This window comes from Tupaia chinensis, unplaced genomic scaffold (genome assembly GCF_000334495.1).
Source record: "Tupaia chinensis unplaced genomic scaffold, TupChi_1.0 Scaffold000127_2, whole genome shotgun sequence".
NCBI classification, from domain to species: domain Eukaryota; kingdom Metazoa; phylum Chordata; class Mammalia; order Scandentia; family Tupaiidae; genus Tupaia; species Tupaia belangeri.
The window spans coordinates 3,078,653-3,095,830 of record NW_006159596.1 but is presented as its reverse complement, the minus strand read 5'-3'; the positions used below and the strand labels follow the sequence as shown (position 1 = coordinate 3,095,830).

Here is a 17,178-nt window from a genome sequence, read left to right as displayed (position 1 = left end):
TTCCCTATGAGACAGACAAATTATGGATTTATCATAACCTTCCAATTTTTGGTACACTATTTTTTCCCCTCTTCTAATTTATCTTCTTTCCACTGACTGTCTCTGAGGTACTGAGTAGGAGGAATACTAGGTCAGAGGTAAGAAGCATTGTATGTTTGTTTTGCTTCTAATATTTCTTTGCACTGATTATTCCTGACTTTCAATCCTTTGATATTACATTCATTATTTTTAAAACATTTAAAATGTTTTTCTTTAAAAAAAAAAAAACAGTTCTCATATTTCTGTAAGACAAATTTACAGAAATAAGAGCATACTTGTAGCAGTTTTTGAAGGTGAAATTTCTTTTCCTTAGGGTGTGTTTCAGCTTTCCCAAGTCTTCAGTTCTACTTGCGATCACTGGCTCTTTTGAGGCTTCTTATTAGGTAATTCAGACTCCAAAACTCAAACGAATTCCACAAAACAGCCTGGTTTCATGTGGCTGCTGGGTCGTATGCACTTCAAACTCGAGATCTAGTCCAAGGGAATTAATTTTTTCCTACAGAAAAATTAATGGATAAGAAGTGTCTATCTGATTTATAGATAGAGACTCAAGTTTTATGAAATACGATATTGTGTATGTTTGAAGTTGTAAAACTTGTATATATTCCTCTATATGGAAGGTGGTTTCTACTCATATAAAATCTCTATTTCAATGTGTGATTTACTGTTTCTCTCTGAGTATTCTAACATCGCAAATGGAGCTGGTGTCTCTATTTCCTATTGACTTTTTTACTATATTATATCTGCTTCATTTGCTACTTTACATTTGGTGGTTCTTTGTCTCCTCTGACTTTTTTAATATCCTAATTATATTGTCTGTTTTTGTTTTCTAGTTCATTGCTATATAGTCCTGACTTGCATACCATTATGTAAACAAGTTAGAGCCCTTACCTTGAACATTGCAATTTTAAATATGAAAGACACTGAATAATTTTACAATGATGATGATTATGAGGTGGAGCAGAAGGGGGAGGAAGACAACAACATACTTTTTTGCTTTATTATATGACAACTATATTGGAGATGCTTCATTGACCCTTATCAAACTAGTCTATGATGTTGTTGTTTTCTCCATTTCATAAATCAAGAAACTGAGGTATAGAAAGAAGCAGGGAAGTAATTTTGTAGTTTCACTGCTCTTACATGGGAAGAGCAAAGTATAAGGTCACAGATTTCTGATGGACCCTGTGATTTTCATGAACCACTTCATGTTGCCTTCAACAAAAGAGAAGACCAAGAATCAGTTGAAACATATGTCACACATCACATAACTTACTAACAGTAGAGCAAAGCAAGACCCAGGTCCAGGACCACTTGTTCAGGGTTTCTTCCCTGTCTCATTTCACACAGTGCCTGATCTTACAGGAGATGATGGCTAAATGAGTGTTCTCATGTCATGGAAGAACTGGGGAATGTAAAGCCACAATGGCAAAAAACAGAAACCAGATTGCTAGCTTAAGGGGGATGAAGACCTGGGAAGCCTTTAGAATCCATTCTCACTCCAGAACCATGACATTATCAGGACCTGGGTCTAGTTTGCCACCCAAGTGATTGAGAATCATTTGTTCTATCGATCTGATCAGAATCTTTTGGGGTCATACAATAGAATTTTGGAACACAGAATATTGTTTTCTATTTGTTTTTGCTTTTCTAATTATCAGAAGCCACATGCACTTGCCTAACAGAGAAAGACAGGGAAAAAACACTCTCAATGGGGTATCCTCATGCTGCAATTCTTTCTCCTCTATCTCTTCAGCCATTTGGGATTTGGGCACATATGCACATATGCCTGTATGTGTTCCAAGTCTCTGGGGCTGGAATTCGAACTACAGTCAACCACGAGGGACCTGGCTCCCTTAATCATGCTATAGGGCCAGCTAATATTATCTTATACTTAAATAACAAAAAAGTTAGCTTTGCCTCTGGGAATGGGGAAAAATTGCATTTCCTTTCAAGTAATTTTTTTTTTGGAGAGGTTTTTGCTACAGGGCACGGGCGCTTACTAGACAGAGAGAGAGAGAGAGAGAGAGACAGAAAGCAAGAAATCACCCCCCCAGGGGTGGTGGCCATGCCGCAATCCCTTCTCCTCCATTCTCCTCTCAGGATCTTGGGCATGCATGCACATGTGCTCAGCCTGAGTTTTACCACGGTCGACCACATGGGAGTCCAGCAACACAGCCATTATGCTAACTTCTGGTCCCCCTTTAAAGCATTTGAACAACAAAGACAAAAGTGAAAACAACAAAAGAAAACAACCAAAACAACTAACATTACCCAGTCTGTGCCAGTGTACAAGGTGGTTAAGGTGGCTAGCGCCCCTATGGCTGACTGCACAGTGAAACAAGCAAAGTGTATGAGCATGTGTGCCCAAAATCCTGAGAGGAGAAACAGAAGAGAAGGGATTTTGACATGGCCATTGCCCCAGGGGGATGATTTCTCACTTTTTCTCTCTCTCTCTTTCTGGTGTGATCCCACATACCCTCTAGCAAAATTTAAAAGAATATATTAGTAACTTTTTTCTAGGAAACCTCTTTCAGAGGAATTCAGACAGATGGGACTATTTTGTCCTGGCCTGGGCTTTGTCTAATGGCTCCTCACAGTGGGGATTTCATTCAGTGTGTATTAACTCAGCAAACATTTATTAAAACACTTTTATATACTAAGTACTGGGATGCATTCCTCAGAAAATTTTTAAAATGTTAGCAGAGCTAATATTTTGTAGTTGATGTTGCTAATAACATGCTTAATGAAAAATCTCATTATTTATTGAATATCTAGTAGCATGCAAGGCATTTCTTAGGGAGTAGGTTTTAATCCAGACCGCATTATCATCTGTGCTGTAACAACTTACATAAGATTTTATAACTGGTGGTTGCACAAGTAGAATTAGAACACAGTTTGGTCTGACTCTAGAGCCTCTTCTGTTTTTATTTTACTACCTGGTAGGAAGCTGACTTCTAATAGAATCTTAAATTCCTTCTCTATTTTATATTTGGTCCTTGGGAATATTTCCAGGGCCTCAATTATTCTTTCTAAATGCTTTATCTTAGAATTCAAGCTGATGTGCCTGCAGTGTAATAGTGCTTCAATAATTATTTGCTGGCATTTTTATTCACAATGATGACTTCTTTATATTTTCATGGACGCTAAATGTAAATGTAGTACCAAGAATTTCTTTCTGAGTGAAACCCATCTAAATTAGTGAAGATGATGTAAGGATTAGCATGTATCTGAGACTAGTAACTTTCAGAGCAAACATGACCGATTGTAATCCCCTCAAAAAGCTGGGAACCTCACTAAGAAATCACTTTTATTTCACTATAAGTTGCTTTACCTTGAGTCTGCACCTTGTCGTAACAACTTTTGGCTCACCTTATGCAGTGTTCCATTATTTTTGTAACCTTCTATGTGTAAACCCCATAATTAACCAAACCTTTACATTGTTGAGGGTAGATGTGATAAAATTTTTCTTGAGTACATGTGCACAAGTATTTATTCTATACAGTGAAACATTTGTCTTGTGATTTTATTACATTGCCACTTTTACAAAGATGCTTTCACAAAACAAACAATATAAGACTTCAATGACATGACTAGATAATGTTCTTTTTTTTAAAGAATTATTTAATTTTATTCATTTTTTAAAAAATTAACCAGTGAGAAATAGAAAGGAAAAGTAAGAAAGCAACCCACCAGGTGCAGGACTTGAATAACGACTGACCATGTGAGAGTCCAGCACCTTAACCACCATGCCACCCATAGCCTTTTGAAATATACAGATGAATGGGTGGCTGTAAAGGAAAACTATTCAACTTCTGGTATTTTTTAAATCTTTTTAAAACTTATTTTATACATTCAATTGCTGTATATCACAACAGCTTGTAAAATGAATTTTCCTAGCATAAATACACTGCACATCAGTCCAGTTAAAGACATCGTCATACGTATTATCAACATACCCTCTATTTCTGTGTCCCTTAAATGTCCTACCTCTCTATTTTCCCCCTTGATTCCCTTCCTCTCATCTTCTCCCACCTCCCACCTTCCTCCCAACTGTCTCTAGTATCTGCAACCATTCTGCATGCTTCTATATCCTCCAATTTTTCAGTTTCCACCGTAGAGTAAGACATTCAATATATATTCCATGAGGACATACAATGTCTCTTTTTTATAGTCTGGCTTGCTTCACTCTGTAGTAAATCTTTAATAATCATCCACTTTCTAACAAATGACAGGGTCTTCTTGTTTTATATGGCTGAGTATTATTCCACAGTGTATATGTGCCATACTTTTTCAGTCCATTCATCTGTTTGTAGACATTTGGGTTGTTTCTGTCTTAGCAGTTGTGAATAATGTGGCAACAAACATGGATATGCAAGCACTTTTACTATTGTGTGTTTTCCTATCCTTTGGGTAGATACCCAGGAGTAGACTTGCTGGATCATATGGTAGTTCTATTTGTAGGTCTTTGAAGAATCTCCACATTGTTCTCCACAATGGCTGGACTAATTTATATTCCCACCAACAGTGTAGGAGCGTTCCCTTTTCACCATGGCTTTACCAGCACTTATCATTGTTTATTTTTTTAATCTTAGCCACTCTGGCTGGGTTAGGTGATATCTCATTGTGGTTTTGATTTGCATCTCCCACATGATAAAGGATGTTAAGCATTTTTCATATGCTTTTTTGGCTATTCATATGTCTTCCTTAGAGAGTTGTCTGTTAAACTGATTTGCCCATTTTTTTAATTGGTTTGATATTTTTTTGTAGGGTAAGCCACTTGAGTTCCTTGTATAGTCTAGTTATCGGCTTCTTATCCGAGGCATAGTTTGCAAATATATTCTTCCTTTCTGAGGGCTTCTGGTTCATTCTGTTGTTTCTTTTGCTGAGCAGAACTTTTTAACTGATGTAATCCTGTTTGTCTATTTTTGGGACTCTTGTCTGTGTTTTAGGGGTCCATCTTAAGTTTTTCCCTGCTCTGATGTCTCCAAGTTTCCCCTGCATTATCTACCAGTAGTTAGTAGTTTGAGGTCTTAGGTTTAGATCTTTGAACCATTTTGTATTGATTTTTGTTAATGATGAGAGATGGAGTCTGTTGTTTATTTTTTAATTCTCTTTATTTTCTGTAGCATTTATTTTTTATTTACTTTTTTTTTTTTTTTTTTGAGAGGTTTTGCTACAGGGCGTGTGCACTCACCAGAGAGACAAAAAGCAAGAAATCACCCCCCAGGGGGAATGACCACGCTGCAATCCCTTCTCCTCTCGGGATCTTGGGCACGCACACACATGCACCCGGCGTGAGTTTAAGCCACTGGGTCCAGGACTTACACCACGATCAACTACATGGGAGTTCAGCGACACAGCCATTACGCTAACTGCTGGTCCCTCTGTAGTATTTATATGTAAACATAGAGAAGGGGACTTCAAACATTCATGGAAAATGGAATTAAAGTATGAATTTATTTTGGTGCAAAAAAGTTAGAAGTTTATGAATAGTTTTATCATAGTGTGCATTTTCCACAAAATTCTAAAGATTCTCTTATATATACACATGCATCTGTCTCATTGATTGTTTGGAGAGCTGTGCAATTTGTACATTTGTATTATTTTATGTCTATTTTGCTTTTTCACAAGCCATGAATAGTTATTTTTACTTTTATCAAATAAATATGTTTAGAGTAGGTAAAAATCCAAATTGTGAGATTTTCAAGTTTTTATTTTATGGTGTTTTGCTTACTTCCTGAAATATGCACACACATGCACACACAGATTTTATTTATCTATCTAAGTTTTATGCTAAAGAGTGCATGTATGTGTATGAGAGCAAACGAGAAAGAGAGAAAGCACTACCAATGAGACCTGGTCATACCATAATCCTTTTTATTCAATTCTTCATCCTATCAGGATCCTGGGCACACATGTAAGCCTTTTCTTTTCTTTTCTTACTTTTTCTTTTTTTTTTTTTTAATTTGCTATAGGATGTATGTACTCACCAGAAAAAGAGAGAGAGAGAGAGAGAGAGAGAGAGAGAGAAGAGAGAGAGAGAGAAGGAAGGAAGGAAGCAGGAAGGCAGACAGGCAGGCACCCTCCTCCCTCCAGGGGATGACGATGCCTCAATCTCTTCTTCATTCTCCTCTCAGGATTGTTGGCACACGTGTGCATGTACTGAGTATTTTTTTCAAGCTGCCAAACCATGAAGTTGACTGGGACTCGTACCATGCAATTGACTATGTTGGATTCAGCCACCTTAATCACCACGCTACAGGCCAGACTAGACCTGTTTTTTTTTTCCTTTTTTTTTAAGTTGCTGAGGCCAGGACATGAACCCTGATAAGCCATGAGAGAACTGGCTTCCTCTGTGCTGTGGGGCCTTCCCAATTTTATTGTTTCTAAAAATAAAACCACCATCACAACAAAAAAAAGCTTCTTTTTTCTTTTTTTTTTTTTTTGACCTAATCTCCCAGAGGCATGTCATTGACTTCAGAGCCAGAAATGTTGCTAAGAGTCTCCTTAGGCTCCAGTTTGTAGCCCTGTGTATGAGCATACTCAGAAGAATAAAAACCTGAAATTGTCAGAAGCATCTCCCAAGTCAGGAGGCCAAGCCTGTTTTATAGGGCACAGGGCAATGGAAAAGAATAAGCTTATTCCTGGAATCCTGCAGGTGGATCTGAACCCCTATAATGACTTGAGATCAACCTCGCCTCTAGACTGACAATAGGATTTCAAAAGATAAATTTATTTTTCTTTTCAAATGAAATTAAACAGTCTTAGACCTTTAATTTCCTTGCACACAAATAGAGGTTATGCAGCTATTATACCAAGTTCCAGATTTATTCTTTACATTGCATGGAGAGTACTTCTGTAACAACATCTATCTCATCAATGTTCTACTTGAACTTCAGAGATGGTTTGTAAATCACCACATTCAGGGTCCAGCAGGTGGCATAGTGGTTAAGGTGCTGGATTCCCAAGTGATCAACTGTGGTTTGAGTCCTTTACCCAAAGGCTTAAAAGTCATGCTTGTACATGGTGATTTTTCACTTTCACTTACTCCATTTTTCTTTGGCAAGTCCATGTACCCTATGGTAAAAAACAAAAACAGTACGTGTGTGTGTGTGTGTGTGTGTGTATATGTATATATAACATGTGTGTGTGTACACATTTTTTTTTGCATGTATTTCTTTCTCTTTTTACCTTTTTAGATTATTTTTCCCTAGGCTACATGCACTTTCTGGAGAGAGAGAGAGAAATTGAGAAATGACCCCCACCCCAAGGGATTGGTCACACCACAGTCCCTTCTTCATTCTTCTCTCAGGATTTTAGGCATGCATGTATATGCATGATTTTTAAGCCCCTGTTTCTGGGACTCAAACCGTGGAGTTAACCATATGGGATCCAACTGCCTTAACTTCCATGCCACACCACGTGCTGGCCATCTTTCTCTTTTAATTGTCTTCCAGTTAGCTTTTGTTAGGTACCAGGAATTCAGATTACAGCAGAAATTCTTACGGTCTGTACAACATTAAGTGTTATGCATGTGTAAGACATTTTCTCTAGTAAATAAGGTCTTGAAATTGACAGGCAGCCAATATCCCCTCTTTGGGAGAAAGAGCATGTTTGTGATTAATTATAAAACAGAATAGAATTATTCTTCATTGAATGCATCAGAGGAAGAAGTTAGAGGATGAGGATGGCATATAAATAGCCAATTTAATTGATGCTTTTGCATAGAAACATTTTGAAAATTTCCATCCTGAGCCCTGAAAGCAACTTACCAGAATGCTGCATTTGTCTTTTGGTAATGAATGAGCAGGAACATTTGTGAATCAGTGGTAGAGAGAGACATGTGAGTGACCCAGACACCCACACGCCACATGCATGGGAGAGAGCCCGCATCAGTGGGGCACTTCCTTCATGTTCTTTCAACATGATTCACATAAAGGTGACAGGAGGCTCTTGCACGACAGTCCTGACACTGATTTGAGCCCTCTAACCCCGGAGGGAAAGGTGTAGCACTTCTTGAGATTTAGGACATGTTAAGCATTTCAAATGTTTTATCTTGTTTAATCTTCTAATAGCCTTAGTCTTCTAATGGCCTAAGAAATGATATTAGTCCCATTTTCCTACTAACCAAACTGAGGGGAGCCTGCAGTTAGCATGGTGGTTAAGTGCACTAGACTCCCACATGGCTGACCGTGGTTGGAGTCCTGGACGGGGCAACTTGCTTTCTCACTCCCCTCCCCTCCTCACTCTATCTCTGGTCAAATTAAAAATTAATTAATTAATTAAAGTTAATTAAAAAAAATAAGGAAACTGAGGAACAGTGCTTGACTTCCTAAGGTCACACAACTGGGATGTGCTGGAAAATGGAACTCGTTGGAAAAGAAGAGTTTTGATAACAATTTCCGAGAAAATATATATTTTGTTTAGAATCTTAGAATTAAATAATTTTCAAGACCAGAAGAGTCCTGGAAAATGGCACTTCAATTTCTTTTTGGGCCCTTTTAGTGACAGGAAATTCAAACTAAGGACTATTGTTTGTTTGTTTCACTTTCAGGCAGATGTAGGGTTAGAAGAGAATTCCTATTTTACCCCAAATTTTAAATTCTTACTATGGTCCTGGCTCTTCTTTGTGGAGTTGTATAGACCAAAACTTAGGCCTTTTTTTCACGACCACTTTTGAAGTCAATTTTCTTGTTCAATTTTAAACCTCCTCTCCTTTTTTCTCAGAAAGGAATGCGAGGTAGTGGAAAGAGGAAACCTCCTCTCCTTTTTTCTCAGAAAGGAATGCGAGGTAGTGGAAAGAGGACTTTCATGCCCGACGGGTTCAAGTCCCAGCCGAGTCACCACCTGGGGCTCTCGAGGCTTGTTGTCGGCTCTCACATCTGTTAATGGAAGGAGTAATGACTTCCTTCTCACCGTAGTTCTGGGCAATTAATAAATGCAGCAAGGCTCCAAGTACTTGCCTTGCATTAGAGAAACACACTATAAATATCATTTCCCTTGCTTCTTACATTAAGCTTACTCATTTTCTCAACCATCTCTTAATCTTTTGTTTAGCTTAGTTAGTTCAAGTTCATTCTTAAAACGTGACAGCCACAGTCCTCAAAGCTTGGTCAACAACAAAAGGGTTGATTTAACCCTTAATCTCCGCATGACTTTTTCTATTATCCCAGGAATGGATGTTGACCTGAAACCTCCTTTCTGGAACTAATCACTCTGACATCATGTTTGGCATATTCCCAGGTGGCAGGTACCATAAGAGGCATATGGAGAACCATTTGTTTGGTTGAAGCAGGCAGCATACCAACAGAGCTGGGGGGGGAAAAAAAAAACAAAACAAACAGAAAAAAACCAACTCTTTTTGGCTAAAACTTTAGCAACATAGCATTGAAATCACCAAAATGTATAAATGTAGCACAGGGTGCCAATTGCTTTCAGAATTTGTTGATGCATTTACTGAATATTTTAAAAAACTGTCTACAGAAGTAAATTCAAGTGACACTTCTCAGAGATGCCCCATGAGGATGAATAGGGACATTAAACACAGAAGTAGAAGGCTTTGCTTAAGAAACTGATTAGGTCCTTTTACCTAACAGTGTTAAAGTTCCTTAGGGACACAATTGCCTACAATTATCCAAAGGCTGTAACACAAAACATTTTGTAGTTACTGGTAAAATTTCCACCAATTTATTACAGAACTAGAGGAGTGATATACAAATATGAGATTAGAACAGCAAAGAATTAGAACATGTGATTTAGAGACATACTATGCCCAAATCGTGAGCCTTCTAAAGGCTCACAGGGTGACTAATAATTATTCTGATGTTTTTTGGTCCTCTTTTTTGTTTTCTTTTTCTTTATGAGAGAGACAGAGAGAGAAGAAAAAGAGACAGAGATTTTTTAATTTTTTTATTGCCAAAGTACATGCACACACTAAAGAGAGATAGACAGAGAGGAAAGCATTACCCCATGGGGGATGGTCATGCTGCAATCCCTTGTTCTCCATTTCTACATCCCATCAGGATTTTGAGCACACATGCATATACGCCTGGTGTGTTTTTCAGGCCACTGGGGTCAGGATTTAAATGGTAATCAGCCATGTGGGATCTAGTCTCAATGCACACCACTAAACTCCTGTGTGGTGGGGCCAGCCTGGATAGGCATTTTTGATAGGGTCCCACTGTATCATGATCTTCCTGCCCCTGCTGTTCAGCTAACTGGTATTATAGGCACACAGAACCATGCTTGGTGGATTCAGGCTAGGACACAATCCCTGGCTGCCCATGCAGCCTCTAACCTCCCAAGTGGTGGTGCTGTCAGTATTTTTGTGGCACTGTAGCTGGCCTTGAGCCTCAGTTTCTTTTCTATGAAATGGGCTGATAGCTATGCCTATCTCCCAGGGTTTATTGTAAGGATCATCTCTCTCTCTCTTTCTCTTTTTCAGAGATTTTTGCTATAGGATGCATGCACTCGCTAGAGACACAGAGACAGAGAATAAGTGAGAATTCACCCCTCCCCCCAGAGGAGATGGCCATACCACAGTCCCTTCTCCTCCATTCTCCTCTTGAGATTTTGGGTGTACACTTGCATGAGCCAGCGTGAGTTTAAGCTACCGGGCCCAGGACTCGAACTGCAGTTGATTATGTGGGAGTCCAGGGCCTTAACCACTATACTACCTGCTGGTCCCTCTATTTTTTTTTTTCTTCAGGAGAGGATGAGTTATACTGTACACAAACTATCTGAAATGGTGTTTGATGCAAAGCAGGTGTTCATCGTACTACATATTATTTAAATTACCATAAGTGTTATTATTTTCCATTTCATTCAGCTAGACTCTTGCATTTATAATTTAAATGGCTCTGCAATTATATATTCTGCATTTTCTTTATATTCCTAATCCATTTTCATGAAGCTGTAGGTATGACCATGGAAACCAATTAGCACTTTCTTACTTTGCATTATTCAAAAGGCAGGATTCATCAGATTGCAAATTGGCTTAGAGTTCTCAGTCACTGAGGGGACAACACATACTTAGAGTACACTTCAATAGCGCCCCAATTTGTGTTGGAAAGCCTGAAATCTTTCCTCTTTTAAAATGCAAATCACATAAAGTTAGTATCTGTGCACAAAGACCTGCCTGCTTAAGAAGTTTGAGAGCTAATTTAGCTTTGAAGATAATTTGCAGGAATGATTAGACCTGAGAGGAATTATATTTGACCTGAAAATGTTGTATTGGATTTGCCCGTATTTACCAAAGTTACTTTCTTAATTATTACTGTGTATCTACTGGCTCTGAACACATTCACATTCACATCAGCTTTTTCAGTGTTTTTTTTTTTTTTTTTTTTTCTTTTTTTGGTAATACTAGTATCTCTTCCATTATTAGTATATGTTCTTTGAGTAAAAGAACTCACTGGTTTGAATAATAACTTTAAAAACCCTGTATGAGACCAGCAGATGGCAGAATGGTTACGTCACTGGACTCCCACATAGTCAACCATGGTTCGAGTCTCAGACCAGGTGGCTTAAAACTCAGGCTGGGAGCCTATGTGTGTGTATGTGCCCAGGATCCCAGGAGGAGAAGGAAGGAGAAGGGATTGCGGTGTGACTATCCTACTGGGGGATGATTTCTTACTTTCTGCCTCTCTGTCTCTCCAGCGAGTGCAGGCGCCTTATAACAAAATCTCTCTAAAAAAGAAAAAAAGGAAAAGAAAATCCCATAGTCAGGGGGGGAAAAAAAAAACCCTGAAATGACTTTCGTTATGCAAGGGCTTCTCAGAGCCTTCACTAGCCCTTCAAGTCCCCAGAGGATACAGGTCGTCTACAGCTTTGCTTACACTGATTTGAACACAGGAAGCTTCTTTAGCTTTGTGGACACTGTGTTCCAAGAAACAGTTACATAATTTAGAAAATGCTGATTTACAATAACACCAAACTGTTTTTCAGAGAAACGAGTGTCTATTATATTTATCTACTGTAGTCTACCATAAGCAGTTTCTCTAACACACACCACTATAGATAGGCATGTGGGACTCACTCAGATGAGAACTCACTTCCTGCCCCCTCCCCCTCCTTGAGGCCACTATCCACACACAGGTGTCTACCCTGCGTCTCCCCTCCCACCCTCATCCACAGTCATGGCTGGCCATGTGGCCTTTTACACTCACGCTACATAGACTGCAGTTTATAAAATCTGTAGAACATGCATGGGAAGAACAAGGCAAATATACTGGTTTTTTGTTTTATTTTCAGAGAGATTTTTGCTACAGGGTGTGTGTGCTCAGCAGAGAGACAGAGAGATAGAAGGTGAGAAATCACCCCCCACCCCGGGGATGGACAGGCTGCAGTTCCTTCTCTTGTAGTCTCCTTTCAGAATTTTGGGATGCAAGCTTACGTGCCCAGCATGAGTTTCAACCTGCTGGGTCCAGTACTTCAACCACGGTAGACGATGTGGAAGTCCAGAAACATAACCATTGTGCCATCTGCTGGTCCCTATTCTATTTCTTTTGTTCACTGACAGATTCTTCTTAAGAAGGAATAAGTGGACACACCCTTTCACCTAATATTTTAACTCTCTCAAATGAAACTTAGCTCTTCCCCAGTAAGCCTTGACTATTGGTACCTTTTCTTTCTTGTTAAACCAAGAACCATCAAGTACCATAAATATAGCCTGATTTAGAAATCTTAGCATCCTCTTCAGCCTGTCCTTTGTAAACATTTTCTCTGGTTATGTTCTTTACCTGCTTGAAACTTCATATGCTCTAGCCCAGGGTTTCCACCCTAACCCATTAAGTAAAATCCAATGGTGTCTGTTGTGACATAGCATAGCTATTTAACAGTAAAACTTGGAGTCAGCAGGTGGCATAGTGGTTGAGGTGCTGGACTCCCACATGACTGATTGTGGTTCAAGGTCTGGACCCAGCAGCTTGAAACTCACCAGGCAGCATGTATGCCCAAAATCCTGAGAGGAGAGCGAAGACAAGTGGATGACAGCTTGACCATCTGCTTTTGGGGGTGATTTCTCTCTCTCTCTCTCTCTGGCAAGTACACAAACCCTATAGCAAAAATCTTTCTTTCAAAAAAATAGTAAAACTGTAGCTAAGGGAGATTGTTTGGAATAAGACTTCAGGAAGTTGAAAAGGTTAATCAGGGGCAACAAAGAAGTCATGGAAGACAGGAAAACATAGATAATACGGGAACAATAATTTGATGCTCTCAGTCTCTTTGATAGAACTAGTAAGTGTGCTGGTAGCTGGAAACCACATGCCATTCATGGTTCAAGTCCCCAGCCTAGGCAACCTGAAAACACCTCGGGTACCCAGGATGCTGGCAGGTGGGTGGAGTGAAGGAAGAGAACCAAGTCCTACAGAGGACACATCTCTCTCGGTTTCTCTGTCTCTCTTTCTCTGTACACAGATGTACATACCTGCATTCTGTCATTAATAATAAAAATAATAATACAATAAATACGATTTTAAGAGTTCATAAGATCAAAGGAAAAACAAAAAACAAAGACATAGGATAAGAGAAAAGAAAATAGGCAACTTTATTTGGTGTCACTTTATTACATTTACAACCAATAGCTTTGATAGGTGACACCCTGAATATCCAGCTAAGTGTGCTTAAGCTTACAGAACTGAATGGGAAGTAAGAGGTAATTTTGCTCTTTATAAGCTTATGTTGCACTGATCAGTTTGTTACATTTCAGAGCAGTTTTATCATTCTGCATAGAAAATAAGGCTTTAAAATTAACCAGATTTATGAGAAGCAAGTTTAATTGGACCTGACCTAAATGTTACTGGGATGTGTTTATATATTACATTATACAAGAAAAGTAAATGGTCAGACTTGCTTGTAGATACATGCTGAGTAACATTTCTTCCTGATGTTCACGATGTGGAAATTGACAAGTAAATAAACACAATTCTTTAGAAATTAATACAAAAATTGATAAAGAGCCAGCAGGTGGCCTGGTGGTTAAGGTACTGGCCCTCCTCCATGGCCACCCACAGTTCTAGTCTCAGATCTGGAGGCTTGCTTTCTCTCTGTCTCTCTCTTTCTCTCTAATTAGCATATGTGCCCTATAGCAAATTAAAATACTATCACTAACATGAAATAATTCTTTAAAAAAAATCAATCGATGCAAACAATTTTACAGTGTCATAATATAATCAAATACACATCAATTTATTGAAGACCACAGAAAATAACTTTATTTTTTAAACTTTCCCAATATTTGTCTGATACAAACTCTCATTGGAAGTTGGTTTAAAAGTTTCAATCTTAAGCTTTGACACAGTGTATTGTGGGAATCAGTTTTCTCTTATCTAGAATCAAACTGAAGATTTTCCAGTGACTCACACAGTAATAGAAAAGAATTTACTTGTTTGTTGGGAAATTGGCCAAGTAGCACTAAATATCTTGGGTATTGAGTCTTGCCTCATACCAGTAAATGTGAATCGCCTCTATGACCAAGTGATGCAGCGCTTAAAGCACTTTAAAGGTACCCTGTGATTGTTACATTGGGAAGATAGCATTCCATTACTGTCACCGGGATTTAATTACTTTGCTTAAATTTCCCAGTTAATCTGGTAAGAATAGTAATACCACTGAGAGGAGTTTATAGATTCTTAAACCAGATCTTAAGAAAAGGATCTTACCCTGTAGTAGAAAAAAAAAGGTGGGGGGGGGACCATTACATTTCTACCTATTCCTTCTTTCACACCATCTTTTTTTCTTGAATCACTATTAATTAGCCTTGAGACAAGTACTAATCTAATGACATTGTCTTTTTTATAATTATTTGTTTAATTTTATTATTATTCTTTTAAATAATAATATAGGGCACATGTGCTTACCAGAGAGAGAGCAGGAGAGAGAGAAAGCAAGCTGCCAGGTCTGGGTCTCAAACCATGGTCAGTCGTGGGAGTCCAGAGGGTCAACCACCACGCCACCTGGAGGCCCCCAATGATAACATCTTTCCAGCCAAGTTCATTTGTAAAATATATTAGGGTAATAAAAGATAATTAGAGCCTCCAAGGAGGGGAAATTGTTAAAAAGCAAATAACTGGTTTTATACTACTTTTTCATGAAATTGTTATTTTCTCAGAGATCATTTTTAAGTTATTTTTGTGAAGTCTTCAAATCTTCGTCATGGATGAAACGACACTGTGAAATTTCTCCTGAGTTTCTTAACTAAGCTAAGAAGAGAAACTGAGGCTCAGTATATTTTCTGGAGAGCATTTTTTCTTCTTCAGACCTTACAGGTCCGTTCCTCAACGAGGGTGTCATAAACTCTCCACCTCATGCCTCCCCTGTAGGAGATGGAGTTGGAGATGCTTTTCGAGGTCCAAAGGAGAGTTTCCTCTGGAAACTAATTTTAAGAGTAGGATTCTAGGAAGCTAGGAAATGAGACGACAGGCTGGGAGAGAGGTATGGTGTAAAGATTATCTCGTGTTTGAGTGTAGTCCCAGCCAGAATTGCTACTGGAACTAAAAGTTCGGAAAAGTGGTAGGGAGTTGTTGATGGATTAAGTCCCTCCTGGTACCAAACGATGCTTTGGTTATGATTTGGAAATCAAGAAATTCAGTGCAAAAATCCTGTGGAAGCGGGACCAGCAGTTATCGTAATGGTTATGTCATTGAACTCCCATGTAGTTGACCGCGGTTCAAGTCTTGGACCCGGTGCCTTAAACTCATGCCAGGTGCATGTGCGTATGTGCCTAAGATCCTGAAAGGAGAATGGAGGAGAAGGGATTGTGGCATGGCCATGGCCCCTGGGGGGGGTGGTGATTTCTCGCTTTCTGTCTCTCTGGTGAACACGCACTGAGCACACGTGCCCTGTAGCAAAAACCTCTCCAAAAAAAGGCCCTTTGGAAGCACAACATGGACCAAAATGCTGCAGTTTATACAAAAGGTCTTCAGAAAGTTCATGGACAATGTGTATAACAAACAAAAAAACTTTGCATGGATTTAAATAATGTTGCACCAAAATAAACCCGTGTTTTAATTCAACTTTTCATGAGGTCTTTGAAGTATCCTTAAATAGGTACTCTAACAAACAAAGATGAAGATGCTTATAAGAAACGATTTTCTCAATTATCTAAAGAACAAGGTAACTCCAGACATGGAGATATGTAATAACGCACATACTGCTACACTAAAGAATCCAGTCTATGATATCCTTAGGAATGAAATTAAAAGGAACAGCAGGTGATGTAGTGGTTATGGCACTGCACTCTCACATTGCTGACAGCAGTTTGAGCCCTGAACCTGGGGGCTTGAAATAATCACACCTGGCATGTGTGCATGCCCAAAATCCCAGGAGGAGAATGGAGGAATAGGGATTACAGTGTGACCATCCCCCCTTGAGAATGATTTTTCACTTTCCCTCTCTCTGTCTCTCTGTTTCTTTCCAGTGAGTGCACACACTCTATGGCAAAAACTTAAAAGAAAAAACATAAAAAAGAATAGGTGGAGGCATCCTTAAAGTCTCTTGTTCAGAAAGATCAGGTCACTGGGAAGAAGACAAATTTCCTCAGGGCTCAGGGGCAGGCTGTTAAGAGATTAACCAAACCATTATGATTTTCTATAAAGATTTTTCAAATTAAAACAATAAGCTTATTAACCAAGGGACTTTAATACAAAAAAACAGAGTGACCACCACTTAATGTTTCAGTTTTCAGAAAAAAAAAAATTTCTTTTTGAGACCTTTTTTCACTATTGGGTGCATGTGCTCACTGGAGAGACAGACAGAAAGCAGCTTATCACCCCACAAGGGTATGATCATGCTACAATCCCTTTTCCTCAGGACTTTGGGTACACACACACATGCCTGCATGAGTTGGAAGCTGCTGGGTCTGGGACTTGAACCGCAGTCAACCACATAGGATCCTAGTACATTAACCATTACAACACCTGTGGCTCCAATTCAGAAATAAATTTTAGATAATTGGATATGGGCTTCTGGTTTCCACTGTTCTGGAATAAATCTCAGGGCTGCTGATGGCTCCTGATGTGGCCTACAACCTTTCCATTAACCTTTCTGGGTTTCAACTTCTACCAAATTGATGGGATGGTACTGAAGGTTACTCTCTGGTCTAAGCATTCTCTGATTTCAGTCAGTCCTATTACTAAG

The 17,178-nt window shown here is 38.9% G+C and overlaps 1 protein-coding gene across 8 annotated transcripts in view; it reads left to right on the top strand.

Moving 5' to 3' along the window:
- The window catches only part of INPP4B (inositol polyphosphate-4-phosphatase type II B), a 957,317-nt gene that overhangs the window by 669,990 nt on the left and 270,149 nt on the right, over window positions 1-17,178 (top strand). The gene's annotated exons all lie outside the window — the stretch shown is intronic.